The sequence below is a fragment of the Delphinus delphis genome, chromosome 7, assembly GCF_949987515.2.
Source record: "Delphinus delphis chromosome 7, mDelDel1.2, whole genome shotgun sequence".
Taxonomy (NCBI): domain Eukaryota; kingdom Metazoa; phylum Chordata; class Mammalia; order Artiodactyla; family Delphinidae; genus Delphinus; species Delphinus delphis.
Window position 1 is genome coordinate 92,441,179 of NC_082689.1, and position 16,795 is coordinate 92,457,973.

Below are 16,795 nucleotides of genomic sequence, written 5' to 3' on the forward strand. Positions count from 1 at the left end.
GAAAGGGGAAGAACCTGATAGATAGATAGACAGACAGACAGATAGATAGACTCTACCTGTATAGTCAGTCATGTGTATGTTATCTTCAGTAATGGATAGATGTTAAAGTTAGGATGACTTCAAGTTACAGCCGGTATTACTCAATGGCAGGGGGGAAAAAAAAGCAAATGTTGTATAGGATTGTCAAAAGGAAGGAGCACCAAGGTTAGGCAGGCTTCGTTGTAATTCAAGGGAAGGGAAAATTTCCAGCTCAAGAAAATATAAAAAAGTCAGTGTGAATCCCTAGATGAAAGGGTAAAAGATGCTGGGAAGTAGAAGGAAGGTGGGTTTTGGAAATACATGACTAATTGAAAGTATGGAGAACTTAAGCAAAAATAATGGAATAAATTAAATTCTGTTGCAGGGACTAGCTGAGACAGTCTTCTACGTAGAGCAGAGAAGAGGAAAAATAAACCCCTAAGATTATTTTCTGTTGGCTAATTCCATGATTTTTTTGAGGCCTGAAGACTTTTAGTGAACCTGAATTTAAGCAAAATTAGCCCTAGTTGGTGCTCTCCCTTACCGCCAAATTGAGTTTGCCTTGCCACTTCAGCAAACTCGAGAAGCAACTCTTATACTACAGCTCTGCCTCCAGAAGGATAGGAGAAGCAGGGGAGAGGAAGCACTTTTATCTGTAGTGTATAACTTGCTGTTTCTAAAAGAGGGCTTAAAGAAAACTCAACAGGAGACAGTAAACTCCTTAAGGATGGGCGCTCTGTCATCTCCATCTCCATCTCTCTGCCAACACTGCTGTCATAGCTCTGCACATGGTAGAAGAGGATTAATATGAGTCTAATGAATGCAGGTGGATTAATCAATATTCAGCAGAATAAACAAAGCTAAGAGGCCATCAATCGCTTGTCCTGCTAAAATAACTGGGCCCCTTGTAGCCAAATCTCTCTAGAAGAATCTCAGAGCCTAGCATAACGCTTGCCTCACAGTAGATGCTCTAAATAACTGGCCTTTTAATGAATGAATGAATGAATGCCGTGGATTCAAATTTCTGTATTGAACCTTTCATCCTGGTTCACGTACACCCCCAAATCACTAACACAGCATTCAATATAGAGAGATCATTAACCAAGGCAGAATGGCCAATTTCTCCCTGCCCTGGTCTCACAGTTTTGACAATGTTAGATGAGCTTTGGATACAGCAGTTAGAAAACTGTCCTTCTCCAAGGAAAAACTCCCCAATTACTGAGATAGTTTCTGCAGGGCCCCCAGATGAATTCACAGAGATGTAGATGTCGACCCTGAGGGAGGGATTTTTTTCTTTCTCTGCTTGCTCGTATTCAAATGCTGTGCCCAAGTCAGTGACTTTGTGGCTTATTTGCAGAAGAGCTTCTGTACACAGGCGTGCTGCCCGTTTAGAGAACACATTGCCCCGCTCTGGAAGACTGCACACTATTTAACCAAAGGATCTGAATCCTTCAATACATTTTGTCTCTCTCCACCGCTTTATGCTTGATGGGAAAGGCAAGATGCAGAATATTTTCCAAGCAACGGATCTATGATTTTCACTGTAAGTGCAGAGTGCCCCAGGTAGGATTAGGCAAGCACCTTCTCAAGGGTGGGGGAAGTGTACTCACGAATGGGATGAAATTTAATCCAACTCATATTGTTTATCTGAAATGTTTCTTGAAAGCAGGTGGTGACGCAAAGTGACACTTCAAAGTCTCCTGTCAACCCTAAGAGAATGTGAAATCCCACGTAAATGGTCGTGTTTAAGCTACTCTATCCTGATCCCCCCAACTTGTTACCTAGAACAGTGTCGGAATCATAGCCTTCACTCCCGATAGGGAAGAAATATCAGCCTGACCCCTCCTTCCACGGAGGCTTCTTCCTCAAACTACCTATTAAGCAAGCATAGAAATAATTTCTTCCTTTGGGTGCAAATGTGGTGACAAAAACATCCAAAAGGGAGAAGGCTAAAATTGAACAGGAGCAGCCTGAAGTCAGAGGAAGGCTTACTGGAGTCTATTTCTCCACAGCTGCACCATCCCTTCTAACAGAATCCCTGGACCACTTTTGTTTGAGAATATAAGAAAAGCTCTTTTTCCCAGAAGTGTACACAGAAACAAGTCATGTACCTATTATCAGGTGGTCGGCAAGGCCCCTTAAAGCCCATTCATGAGATTTCTAGGGGATCCTTGCACTCCAGGTTAAATGTTCTTACACCAAACTTTGCTTTTTTTTTCTGTATCTTCTTGCCTTGATCAGACTAGGGGAAATATCTCATACTGTGGAAAAAAAAAAAAAAGGAAAGAACAAGAATCTGGGCCAGCACTAAGGTATTAAAAGAAAGCAATGAACCTTCCAATTACCCCAGCCAGATTCTTGATTCCCACCCTAGGCTTCATAGCTTGCACGAACAATGAGAATAGGATGCATTCTTTCATCTAGCAAGTACTTCTTGAGCATCTCCTATGTCAGCCAGGTGCAGGAGAAGTCACTAAGGTTAGAGATGAAAGGTGTTCGGTTGGTCTATAAAGAACTCGTAAAAAATATAGACAAGTACTGCATCATAAAACAGTATTGTGCTAATATGGATGTCAAGATGAGTGTTTCGTGGGAGCGAGGAGGATTGGGGAGTGTTGGGAATGGTTGGAGAGCAGCAAGGAGGTCTTGTTAGGAAGCTAATGCCTGGGCTGAGTCATCAGTGAACAGGAGCGAACTGTGGCGAGAAGGAGGCAATGGCAGCTTGGAGGTGAGAAGGAACAGGATGCCTTCAGAACGGCAAGCAATGGCATAACTGGAACAGAGGAAGCGGTGAAAGGGAAGGCTGGAGGAGTAGGCAGAAGCTATCTTGAAGAGCTTCGTAGAATGTGCTAAGAAGCCTGGATTTTATTGAAGAGCAACCAAAGAACTTAAGCTGAGGAGTGTCATCCAGTTAGCATTTTCGAAAGGTTATTTGTAGATGCCCCCAAATATTTAATTGCTGGATCGCCAAACGGTTCTAAGACTTCATAGAAGAGATGTCAGTCACTCCAACTCTAGATGATTCCAAAGCAAGTAGCAATCAGAGCACTTATACATTCATACCTTCCGAAGACCCTCAGCTTTATATGCATAGGCAGTAATTCACTTCGCTGCAAGTCCTTCTGGGTATAGAACATAATGACCACATTCCCAATAAAAATGAAAAATATCTTTATTGTCATAAATATATTTACTTTCATTGTATGTTTTGAAATACAGTGTGTCAGCTTTCTATTGTTGCTATAACAAATTACCACAAAGTTAGTGGCTTAAACAACACAAATCCATTATTTTACAGCAGGTTAGAAGTCCAGTACGGGTCTCACTAGGCTATAACCAAGGTGTCAGCAAGGCTGCATTCCTTTCTGGAAATTCTAGGGGAGAATATGTTTCCTTGTCTTTTCTAGAGGCCATTCAAATTTCTTGACTTGTGGTGTCCTTCCTCTGTCTTCCAAGCCAGCAAGTTGAATCTCTCTCTGACTTTTGTTTCATAGTAACATTGCCCTCTGACCAGAGCTGGGAAAGGCTCTCCATTTTAGACACTCATGTGATTAGACTGGGCCATGTGGAAAATCTGAGCTAATCTTTCTAACTCAAGGTCTGTACCTTTAATTAGATCTGCAGTGTAAATCAATATATTCAAAGCTTTGGGGGCGGGCTTCCCTGCTGGTGCAGTGGTTAAGAATCCACCTGCCAATGCAGGGGACACGGGTTCGAGCCCCGGGCCGGGAAGATCCCACATGCCGCGGAGCAACTAAGCCCGTGCGCCACAACTACTGAAGCCCGCGCGCCTAGAGCCCGTGCTCTGCAACAAGAGAAGCCACTGCCATGAGAAGCCCACGCACCGCAACGAAGAGTAGCCCCCACTCAACGCAACTAGAGAAAAGCCTGCACGCAGCAACGAAGACCCAACGCAGCCAACAATAAATAAATTTAATTAATTAATTATTTTTTTTTAAAAAAAGCTTTAGGGAGGCTTCCCTGGTGGCGCAGTGGTTGAGTGTCCGCCTGCTGATGCAGGGGACACGGGGTCGTGCCCCGATCCGGGAAGATCCCACATGCCGCGGAGCGGCTGGGCCCGTGAGCCATGGCCGCTGAGCCTGTGCGTCCAGAGCCTGTGCTCCGCAATGGGAGAGGCCACAACAGTGAGAGGCCCACATAACGCAAAAAAAAAAAAAAAAAAAAAAAAAAAAAGCTGTAGGGGGTTAGGACATGGGCATTTTGAGGAGGGGGAGGGAGCCTTATTCTACCTACGCAGAGGGATTTGGCAATTTCTCCTTCCTGCCACTGTTACCGCTTGACCAATGAAAGGCAATTTGACAACACAATATAATACAGCTTTATCTACTTATGTCTTTTATTTTTAGCTCATTGAAAGCATTTAATAACATGCTTATTTATATCCAAGGAGTGGGTTAAGGCCTTGAACGTGCTCTCAATATCATCAACCACTGCAGAGAAAAATAAATCAGTGAAGGAATCAGTGTTGGCAGATGAGGCCAACCGTGGAAACTCAACATGAGAATCTGAGACAAGTGAAAGCTGAGGAACGTGGTGGATACAGGCCTTTGAAGAATCATCTGAGTAATATGATTCCCCTGAGACTAAGACAAGCTATAAACCTGAAAATATTATCAAAGCATTGAAAACCAGTCAAGAAATCACAAATATTCATGTGTTTAAAATGAGCTAATTGCGGCTTTCCTGGTGGCGCAGTGGTTAAGAATCCGCCTGCCAATGCAGGGGACATGGATTCAAGCCCTGGTCCGGGAAGATCCCACATGCTGCGGAACAACTAAGCCCGCGCGCCACAACTACTGAAGCCTGCAAGCCTACAGCCCAAGGGAAGCCATCACAATGAGAAGCCCGTGCACCACAACGAAGAGTAGCCCCCGCTCGCCACAACTAGAGAAAGCCCGCGTGCAGCAACAAAGACCAAACGCAGCCTAATTAATTAATTAATTTTTAAAAAATAAAAAAAATGAAATGAGCTAATCAACATTGTCAACAAGCATCCCCCATCCACCATGTACGTCCCAATGGCAAAGCTAATGTATGCTGTATTTTCCACAGCAACAAGCCTATTGTCAACACTGCACCAATAAATTGTAACAGCTTAAACTTACTAAGTCGGCCAGTGCCTAGAAAAGTAGTTTAGATTTCAGACAAGAACCAGAGTTCTCAGCCCTCTCTGGCCATTTACCATTTTAGAACACTCCAACTTTCCCAAGAAAAGCCCATCTGTTTCAAAGGACGTTACCTTTTCAACGTTCACTTTGAGGAGAAAGTAGCCAAGCACGCACATTAGACAAATGTTAAATCTCAGTCATCTGGTTATATTCAATACATGTTCCTAGAACACCCAGACGCTCTGATTCTATTCCAAATAACCACAAGTTCAACCTCAATTTCTTTTTTGACTCTTTGCTGTGTTGTCCTGAAATTCAGACTGTGTTCTATGATATCAATTCTAAAATAAATGGAAGATATTCTGCTTTGGGGAATGAGATGACTAGAGGGGAAATGAGGTCACCACCACATGGTGCCCTGGGATGCTCAGAGGGGACTCACACATTGGGCGGAGGTAGGAGACAGATTCTTTTCCAAATCTGAGGGCTATGGTTCAGTGTGTGTAAGATATGTTCATCTTAAGGATGGTTCTGGATATTGCTGAGCTGTACTAGAAAGAAAGGCCCCTGAGAAATGTCCCCCAAAGGCTCTGTTTCAGATCAAGTCATCCTGCTTAGAGACATACGATGCAGTCCTACAGACTAAAAGTAGACAGCCAGCTCTGGGGTGTGATTTGAGGCGCACCAAAGTCTGCCTCTCTCCCTGTTCTATGAGAGTCCCTCAGAGAAGGAGGGATATGAGGGATCCTAGGAAGCCAGATAGGATTTGTACCAGCTGAGAGTATTGGGGGACGATTCAAGGGAAAGGTCATGAGCAAACAAGCCTGGTGTGTTTGGAGAGGTAGGAAGAGACAGTTGGAGGGGCCATTTAGGGTCTTCTAGTGCAACCCTGTACATGAGCCCATAACGCAGAATCAGAACACGGAGGAAACTGACAGTTTACGGAGTCTGGACTCTGACCTCTAGGCAATGACAACTGGAAAGTAGGCACTGGGGAGGCAGGGCAACCCACCTGAAGCCACCTTGGGCAGGAGTTTGAGCAGACTGAGGAAAAAGACGGAGGGCCGTGTAAATTGCGACTGGAAAGAAAGACTGGGCATTCCCCCCTACTTCAATGGTTTGGTGTTACCTTTGTTTATTCCTTTTACTTTTATTTTTCAAATTATTGAATTCATAATGTTTCAGAATGTCTCCATTTAGAGGCATACATACAATTTTAAAAAATCAATTTGTTTCATATAAAACATCTTCAAGCTTACCTATTTCTCAGTAATTTATTTTCCCAGAATTTTTAAATACATATTGCTATACTGAGATTTATGTATATGGACATGTATATATGTGCATATATACACACAACTATATAAATATATTGGTGTATACATATATGCATACACACATATACATTTTTCTTTACTTGTGCTTCACCCATTACTGTTTATCCTTCTCTGTAATGTTGTTTTTGAAAAAAATTCCGTGTCACCTAGCTGCACTGAGTGGAAAGGGAAGAACTGTGTATATATACACGTGCTTGTCCACATGGCCTGGGCATATCCCGTTCAGGGGAGCATTTATGCCCACAAACAGAAGCCCTGGGACAGAGGGCTGGGTACCAGCTGTAGGGGTGAAAAGGATTAGGGAGCAGTGAGTCCTCAGAAGTTCATTCTTCCTAACTAGCACATTCCCAAACACTTTTTCAAGTAATATCTTGCCATGACAGACGTGAGGACCATAATGAAAAGGTATGAAAGGAAATGGATTAAATCGATAATTAGGTCAGAAGGTTTAATACCTAGAAGAGATGTATAGAGAAAACTGTCAAAGGGTGATACGTTTTTGTTTTTATACCTACTGCTCATCCAACAGCAGAGGCTCTGCCCCAGACCCAGCAAAGGGTGATAACAGTAACTATTTCTACTCCTGAGACCTGGCAAAGTTTCAGAAGCTCCAGTATCTGCTGGCAAGTGGTATTTAACTTGCTCACTCCTACAGCCACAATGTTTGAGCATGGACCCCCAATGTCAGCATATTTATTTACAAATTGTTATAAAACATACCCACATAAAATGTAAGAAATACAAATCTATGAATGATGACATAAAATGGGATTAACTGTATTTTAAAACTAACATTTGTATCACATACATCACATGTTGGGCACTTGTTTGAGCATGTTACACATATTAACTCATTTAATCCTCATGATAGCCCTCCAAGTAGGTACTATAATTAATCCCCATTTTACGGATGTGGAAACTGAGTCGTGAGGCATGGAAGTAATTCATCCAAGGTCACACAGCTTGTAAGATTCAGAACCTGAGTTCAAACCCAGTAGTCTGACTCCAGCATCTGCATCCTAACCTCTGCACTACACTCTCCGAATTTTTCTAATGCTTCTCTAATTGTTATTCTGCCCCGTTGATCAGAATGGCATCAGTTACTCTCTCAAGACATGATGTGCACTTTGGGAGAAGTTCATCATCAATGACGTGGCTATAAATCTGCATTTGAAATAGTCTTCTTGGTAATCATATCTGATTAGATTTTCTTTATTTTTTACCACCCTGATGGTGCTGACCAGGAGCTTTGAACGAACAGGGCAATTACCAGCATAGCCATTTTCTTTTGCTCCCTTGCGGACACTCCTTTGGCATTATCATCAAGTCACAGGTGCTTTGTAGAATATCTGTTTAAGCCAGCTGACCATATTGTGAGGGGTAGTTTAGTTAAACAAGATCATTGACCCTTAAATCCATTTACCCAGGCAACATAAATCTCCCTATATCAGAGTAAGCAAAACTCAAGTCAATTTCCACCCCCACTCAGTTCGTCAGGATTCTAAACACTTTGTCCAGGACATGACCAGCTGACTGTCATATAGGTTCAACGAGGACACCAGTGCCTATCAGCAGCAAAGCTTAAGAACTATCCTTCGTTAAGATAAACTTCAGAAAAAGTTCTAAAATGTTATTCCATCACCATAACGTCCCCTGTAATAAGGATGTACATACCCTACTCTGGAGGCCCCTTCTCTAGCAGAGTATTTCTCAAAGTGGAGTCCTCAAACCATTTATATCAGAATCAACAGGGTTCTTATAAAAATCTGGACTCTTGGACTTAAGTCCATGTTTACTGAATGGGAGTCTTGGGGTAGGACTCAGGAACTCTGCATTTTACATGAGTTCTTCGTATGATCCTTATACATGTCAATGTTGGTAGCTGCTGCTTTAGGGGTTGCTCAGTTCCTAACACAACAATAACTCCCAAGGTTACAAGAGCCCTTCAGTGGCCCCTACCTCAACTCTCCAGCCAATACTTGCAATAATAGAGTAAAGAACCAAATACAGTGATGATGATTCTCCTTCCCCTGAAGAGAGGATACATTTGATTACTGCCTTTCAATTACTCAGATATATTTTGTTTCTTCAGTTTAATTATGACAACCTGGGAAATAAATGTGCTTGCTTTCTCCTAATATCTGTAGTTCTGATTCGGCACTAGAATATAGTAGGCCACAGCCAGCAGAGAGCTTTTGTCTCATGTGATGCCTGATTAATTGCTAGTTGCTACCGCGAGTACTCTGTGGACAAGGATTCTGAGACGGAACTGGGGCACAGTAATCAATCTCTGATGCATTAGCAATGTCTGCCATGGAAACCATGTGGAGAAGTGGCAACTAGGGATGGGCATATGGTGACATCAATGAGCCATCTCAGCCGTACATTCTCAAAATGTATGAATACAGGAAGATATCCCAAATATTGCATACGTGAGCAAATCGCCTCTCACTTAGAGATTTGCAAGTTTTTTTCAGGTCATCTCGGTCTTGGAAGGTCATTCCCAAAATAAGGTGGCCAATATATAAGGAACTCATACAACTCGACAGTAAAAACACAAAACAGTTCAATCACAAAGTGGGCAAAGGACCTGAATAGACAGTTTTCCAAAGAAGACATAAATTGGCCAACAGGTACATGAAACACTGCTCAACATCACTAATCATCAGGGAAATGCAAATCAAAACTACAATGAGATATCACCTCACACCTGTTAGAATGGATATTACCAAAAGACAAGAAACAACAAGGGTTGGTGAGGGTGTGGAGAAAAGGGAACTCTCATACACTGTTGGTAGGAATGTAAATTGGTGCAGTCCCAAGGAAAACAGGATGGAGCTTCCTCAAAAAATTAAAAATAGAACTATCATATCATCCAGAAATTTCATTTCTGGGTAGTACCTGAAGGAAATGAAATCACTATCCTGAAGAAGTACCTGCACCATGTTCACTGCAGCATTATTTACAATATGCACAACATGAAAATGACAGAAGTGTCTATCAAAAGATGAATGGATAAAGAAAATGTGGTATATATACACAGTGAAATATTAGCCATAAAATAGAAAGAAATCCTGCCATCTATGATGACATGAATGGACCTTGAGGACATTACCCTAAGTAAAATAAGTCAGACAGAGAAAGACAAATACTGTATCTCATATGAAGAATCTAAAAAAAAATCCAAATTCATAGAAAAAGAGAAAAGATTGGTGGTTGCCAGTGGTGGTTGGAGGGTGGCGTGGTAATGGGTGAAGGTGGTCAAAAGATACAAATTTCCAGTTACAGGATAAGTTCTGAAGATGTAATGTACAGCAATGGTGACTATAGTTAACAATATGGTATAGCATATTTGAAAGTTGCTAGGAGTAAATCTTAAAACGTTCTGATCACAAGAAAAAAATTGTAACTATGTGAGGTGATGGATGTTAACTAAACATATTGTGGTAATCCTCTGGTTTTATATATACAAAATAATCATTATAATAATCATGTAATCATATGCTAATCATTATATATATAAAATCACATTGTACACATATTTATACAATGTTATATGTCAATTATATCTCAATAAAACCAGAAAAAAACCCCACAAATAACAAACAAAACCACAAAAAAGTAGCCAGACCCTTCCAGAACTGAAGCAATAGCCACTTAAAAAGAATACTTCTGGGGCTTCTCTGGTGGCGCAGTGGTTTAGAATCCACCTGCCAATGCAGGGCACATGGGTTCGAGTCCTGTTCTGGGAAGATCCCACATGTCACAGAGCAACTACACCTGTGCGCCACAACTACTGAGCCTGCGCTCTAGAGCCCACGAGCCACAACTACTGAAGCCCGCGCACCTAGGGCCCGTGCTCCGCAACAAGAGAAGCCACTACAATGAGAAGCCCGCGCACCGCAACGAAGAGTAGCCCCCCGCTCGCCACAATTAGAGAAAAGCCCGCGCACAGCAACGAAGACCCAACGCAGCCAAAAATTAAATTAAATAAATAATTTTTTTTAAAAAAAAGAATACTTCTGCCATGTCTCTTTCATGCCCACCACATATGTGGAGCCTCAAGTCAGGAGCACACTGGAGTTAGCCACAGACCTTGGACAGCTCCCACCATATTAGTGAAGGGGAATCATAAAACTACAGTTTAAAACAAGAAAGCAAGCTTGGTTTGTTTTTTTTGTTGTTTTCTTTGTTTTTTTTGCAGTACGCGGGCCTCTCACTGTTGCAGCCTCTCCCGCTGCGGAACACAGGCTCCGGACGCGCAGGCTCAGCGGCCATGGCTCACAGGCACAGCTGCTCCGCGGCATGTGGGATCTTCCCGGACCGGGGCACGAACCCGCGTCCCCCACATCAGCAGGCGGACTCCCAACCACTGCGCCACCAGGGAAGCCCTCTTATTAGTATTTTTGGCAAAGATAAACTGGATTCAAGAGAAGGGGACGTTGGGATTAGAATACTAAAATGAGTTAAATCCATTGGACCCACTGGACATGTTTCAGGTTGTATTACCTGAATAAATGCTTGCTAGGTGGATAGATTAATGACTGGGTAAGAGAAATAAAAGAATTTTTACAATTTCAATCTGTTGAATGTTTGTTGGGTTTTCATCTAATCTGGGCCACAAATTGGAAGAGAAAAGAGTATCCAAATGTTTAAATTATAAGTTATTTATATTAACATTGTAAATTCAAGAAAGCAAGAATGTTCTACCAAAAAGTTTTAAGTCAAGAAGTGTTCATCATATTCATCATTGTCATTGTCATTGTTATTAGAATAGCTCATAGGATACCACGGACTAACACAACTCCTTTTGCTTCAGAAAGACAGCTCAAAAGGAAAAACACCTCCTCCTGCTAGATACCCTGTGTTTTATTTCTTCCTGTGAGTATTTGTAATTGAGTTGTGAAAATCTGGAAGTGCCGACCCAGCTTTTACTGGCTCCCTCTGAGCTCTATAACTACCATAGAATGAATGCTCAGATGAGGCTGAGAAAGAAGAGTTCATTTCCCTCTATCATGTCTCGTCTGCTTCAAAAGAGAAAGCGTAGCCATGAGGGAGGACCCTCCAGCAGCTGTCATCTGCTCTGAGCATCAGCAAGGTACCAGCATCCACACACTGTATTTAACCTGCCCCCAAGTCCTGCTCCTGGAAAATCAGCACAAAGTTTCCCATGACATTATGCTTTTCACCCTCCAGAACTGACGAGATGATTCAAGTGAAAAAGCTTTCAGAGGACAAGCTACTTTTCTTCACCAAGTACTTATTTGGCCTTCGGCTTAAACACTTGGGAGACACACTGCAAAAGGAGGAAGCACGAGTTAACTTGCCTTCTTGACTTCTGTATTGATAGGTGGTTAGTGGCTGATGAAAAAGTGATCCAGCCCAAAACTGTTCCACCCGTTATCTATTTAAGTGGGACCATCAGCTACCATTTCTGCCTGCTGGGGGCAGAGCTCTTGATTATGACATTAAACATATAGCAGGAAGGTTTCAATTTGATCCTACTGGTGACTTACAAATTAGGATTAAAGGACACTAGATTTTTGCTCATGTCAACTACCACCCTCTACACACACAGACACCTCCACTTACCCTCCCCCTCAACCCTTGCTTCTTTCGACCTCCTTCTGCAGCTACTCAAAGTCTATACTCTCCAGGGTCCCTGAGGGTGAAACATGGCTACTGATTCCCACATCCTATGGGAACTGGTATCTGGGCAGAGGGTCCTCTGCTGAATTTCCTTAAAGCACAGAGGATCCTCAAGATTATCTGAAGTTAAAAGTGTGTTTCCTTGGATTAGGATTTCTTCCTGGAAAAATAGCATTGCATGGCAGGATCATATAAGAGCAGCTCTCTCAAGGAAAGCTAAGCAATTCACCAATGCAGAGAAGTTCATGAAGAAATTTTTTAATATATTCATTTATTTTCCATACACATTTTGCCTAGAAACCCAAAAAGGAAGCTGCAACGTAAGGGTCAAAGCAAAAGAGAAGAGTGAGAAGCAAGGTGGAAATTTCTTTTCACCATTAGTAATGTTTTGTCACAGACAACCTAGCCAGCCTTTTCACAGCCAGAGCAGAGAGGTACTTGTAATCACCCAGCACTTTGAGCTCGATAGAAAATGCCTGCAAATTTCTGAAGCCTGAGCACAGGATAATTTCATGCCTGCTTCCCATATGCCAGTGCTGTGTTGAGGGCTCCTTTATCACACTTAGCAGACAGCCTCCCCATGCTGCCCATGTGTTTGTGTTGTGCTCCCTGACTGAGCTTGTCTGTGTCAGCACAGACATTGTCAGAAGCCCCAAGGGCTGAATGTGGAATCCATCCAGGAGGGCAGGAGAGCCCAGTAAGCCAGGCAGTGGGAGGCCACTGCCCTCTCCCCTCCAGCTGCTGACTGTGACCACCTGTGCGCACAGGCTTTTACGAAAACAAACGCCGTGCAGACCTGACCTTGGTTTTTGAAGCAATTTTCTAAAACAGGGAGCTAGTTGTGACGGTCAATTGAAGTCTAGTCCTGTCTGCTGACAGTGTTAGCTGAAGTGATTGGAATTTGAAAGCAGTATTTTGTTCAGAAGAAGGTGAAGTGTTCTGGCAACAAGAACAGTCAGTAAACAAGTAATCACCATTAAATTCACATGGATTTCTATTATGAAAATAATAGTAATTCCTCCACTGTCCCACCCTCTCCATGTCCTTTGGAAACTGGAGAAAGCTCTCATTGTCCCAACTCCAGAACGCGGGCATGAATTTCATCTGCCCTGCCCTCCATCTGAAGAAAGACAACTGCCTTCAGATCTTCAGCTGGTAGACAAAACCTCACGGGCAAATGTTCATTGCTATGGGGGCATCTACTACGCCACCTAAAGAGTAAGGAAGTTAATTGCCAAAGATGCGTCACAATCTAACCAGAGAGGAACCTCACTTTCTCCTTTCCTTGGGTTGGGCTGCCAGCAGGGAAGGTTTGTCACAAAATACCATCCTACCATTCTCAGCCATAGCTGTTCTACTCTTACTGGAATTTGAAGAGAGACAGTTTCAACTCCATGTGCTACTTGAAAGCTTAAAAGAAATATTTAATAATTAGAATACTCATTACTTGCCCCCTCCAGAAGTTTCCATTTTAATTTTCACTTGCCTTTTGTGTTGGAAGAAAAAAGAAAGACAAAGTGGCAGATAGATCAGAATACACTTTCTTCGTAGGAGAGCTCTGTCACAATAATGTCACCTCCTTAAATATATGTTGTCATGGCCCCCAAACATCTATCATTAAACCTGTTCATATTTGTATTTGAAACACTTCTCTCCAAAAATTAGGCTATGTTACCTTGAACTTGCCTCTCTACTCCCTCTCTATATTCAATCACACATGGTGGATTCCATCCCACACGTGATATGGTTCAGACAGGTTTACATAGCTGAACCCATCACTGTGCTCCTGGTACCTCTTTCAGTACCCTCAAGATGGAAGGTTGAAATTTCCAAATGAATGCTTTTCACAACTACCAGATGAGGTATGCAATATGGTCCACATTTTGCTTTAAGTAAACTGAAGTTCCCCATCATTGCTGGGTTTAATGTCATCACTATCCATTAGGCTCCTACCTGTGCTGTGAATTTTACCAAGTTAGTAAAGTAGAAGTGATTTCTACCATCTCAAGTATGGGGTTATGTGTGAACAGTGAGAGATGTCTATTGGAACACAGCCTGGAGTTTCACATGCAACACTGAATTTATATTCCCTGTGTTATTAAGGATGAATTTCTCAGTTTCCCACAACTGGTCTGAATTAACTGAACCTGATAGTCCCGCTAATATCTAACATGGGGTTTTCGAGTTCCCATAGACCAACCTCTTCCCAATTCCCCACACACCTTATTCATTCTCACCTTCCTGTCATTGACCTTTGTTCCTACTCCTTTCATGGCCAGAGAGACGCTTTGAGTTCAGAGTCACTGGTGGGGTCAGTCACACTTTATTTTGCCCATTCACACAGCTAATTTGTTCCTCATGTTAATGAACTTTTTAAGTTGACGTTTAATGTACATATAGAAAAGTACACATACCATACATGTACAGGCCTGTGAATTATCATGAAGAGAGCAAGCTTCTCCCCTCTGAGATCAAGAAATAGAACATCATTAGCACCCCAAGGGAGCCCCTCTTTTATCCCCATCCAGTTAAAAAGCCCCTCCTCCCCCAAGTCATCCGTTACTCCAATACCACAGATTAGTTTTGCAGATATTTGAATTTTATATAAATGGAATCTTCAGTACACATTCTGTAGCACCTGGCTTCTCTCACTCACTATTATGTTTGTGAGACACAGCCATGTTCTCGTCTATAGCTGTAGTTTGCTTTCATTGCTGTATAATATGCCATTGTATGAATATATTATCATTTATTCATTATGCTCCTAGGAAATATGGGTTGTTTCTAGTTTGGGGCCATTACAATAATGCTACTATATATATTCTTCCATATGTCTTTAGACACAGACATACGCACTTTTCTGGGTATCATAGCATCTACTGTTAATTCATCCCTATCCTCTGGAGTTTATCATTTCCTGGTACTCTGGCCCAACTTTCAGCTGTCCACACCGTGACTATACACTTGAAGGGTCTCTCTGGCCACCAGAGTCCTCTCTGCCTACACACTAAGCAAGCCAGAAGTACTAGAGGATTAGTAACCCTGGGATAAGTAATAATGGGATCACCCCTTGGACGAGATTAACTAGAGTTTCATCCTGGCTCCCGGTATGTCCCAGTGTAAAGCTCCAGACACTCCCACAGGTAAGTTTCTTGATAATGCATGCTTTATCGGCTTCCTTTCCATGCCTGTCTCGCTCACTCACTCCCCTGCTTTTACTGAGGTCACCTCCCAAATAAACGACTTGCATTTAAACCCTTGCCACGGGAACTAATTCTGGATGAACCCAAAGTATAACACCAACTTTCTCCTCTATTCACTACTCTTTACAAGAGGAAGTGGCTAGCCTAGAGATTACAAAATTAATCTTTAACTTATTCAAGTCTAATATAAACTAAGACATATACATCTCAGACAACTCAGAGGCTTTCAGACACTAACTCCATCTACCCCTTCTTCCTTTTGAGCTTTTATTGTCATGTTTTAAGTAGGCTTTAAACCCAATGACATATGATTGTATTTGTTTCATGCGGTGGATATTTAGATTTACCTGCATACTCTTTCCATCCTTTATTTCTTCCTATATGTACATGCTTCTGTCTGGGGTCCTTTTCCTTGTTCTCGAAATAGAGACTTCATTATTTCTTTCCTTGTGGGTCTACTGGTAATAATTTCTCCGTTTTTATTAGTCTGAAGTTATCTTTACCTTGCTTTTTGAGAATATTTTTACTGGGTATCGGATTCTAAATTAGCAGGATTTCCCCCCCGCCGGCATGTTGAAGCTGTCAACCATAGTCTTCTGGCTTCCACTGTTTCTGAATAATATACGTATTTCTTTGAAGGTAATATATATATTTTGCCTATTGACTGCTTTTAAGGTCTTCTTTTCTGTGTTTAACAGTTTCACTATGATGTGCTTAGGCATGGGTGTCTTGTATTTACCCCACTTGGGATATGAAGCAATTCTTAGATCTTCTGACTTGAGGTCTTGTAAATTTTGGGAATATCTTAGCAATGGCTCTCCAAATATTGCTTCTCACCCATTCTCTCTCTCCTAACTTTTTGGACTCCAATGACATAATATTAGGCCTTTTTACCATATATCTTTTATGCTCTTTTGTGTATAATTTTTTCTTCCTATGTTGTATTCTGATTTTTTTTTACCTTTGTGTCTAATCTGCTATTAAACCCATATATTAAGTTCTTAAATTCAGTTATAATATTTTTCGGTTTCAGAATTTCCACTTGATAGTATCTTAAAATTTTCAATTCTCTGCTGAAATTTTTCATTTTGTTAATTTCTTGAAAACAGTGATAACTGTTATGTGAAATTCTTAACTGGAATATGTGGGTTTCCTATGTTTCAATTTCTACAGACTTTAGTCCTCTTGATTTTTTGGCTAATTTTTTAAATTTCTGCATGCCTAATTTGGGGGGTTTTTATTTTGCTTTGGGGTTTTGTTTTTAACAACAATTATCACTTTAAGGCTCTGACCAATGTTACATTTCCTCCAAGAAAGGTCTTACTTTTGCCTGTGGCAGGCAATTAGGGTAGAAGTGGATCTTCATCTAACCTGGGATTGAGGTAATTTGGATGGAGTTTCAGTCTCTATGAGGACTGGTGAGTTTCAGCCTTTGTCAGGGTTGGTCTATTTCCAGTTG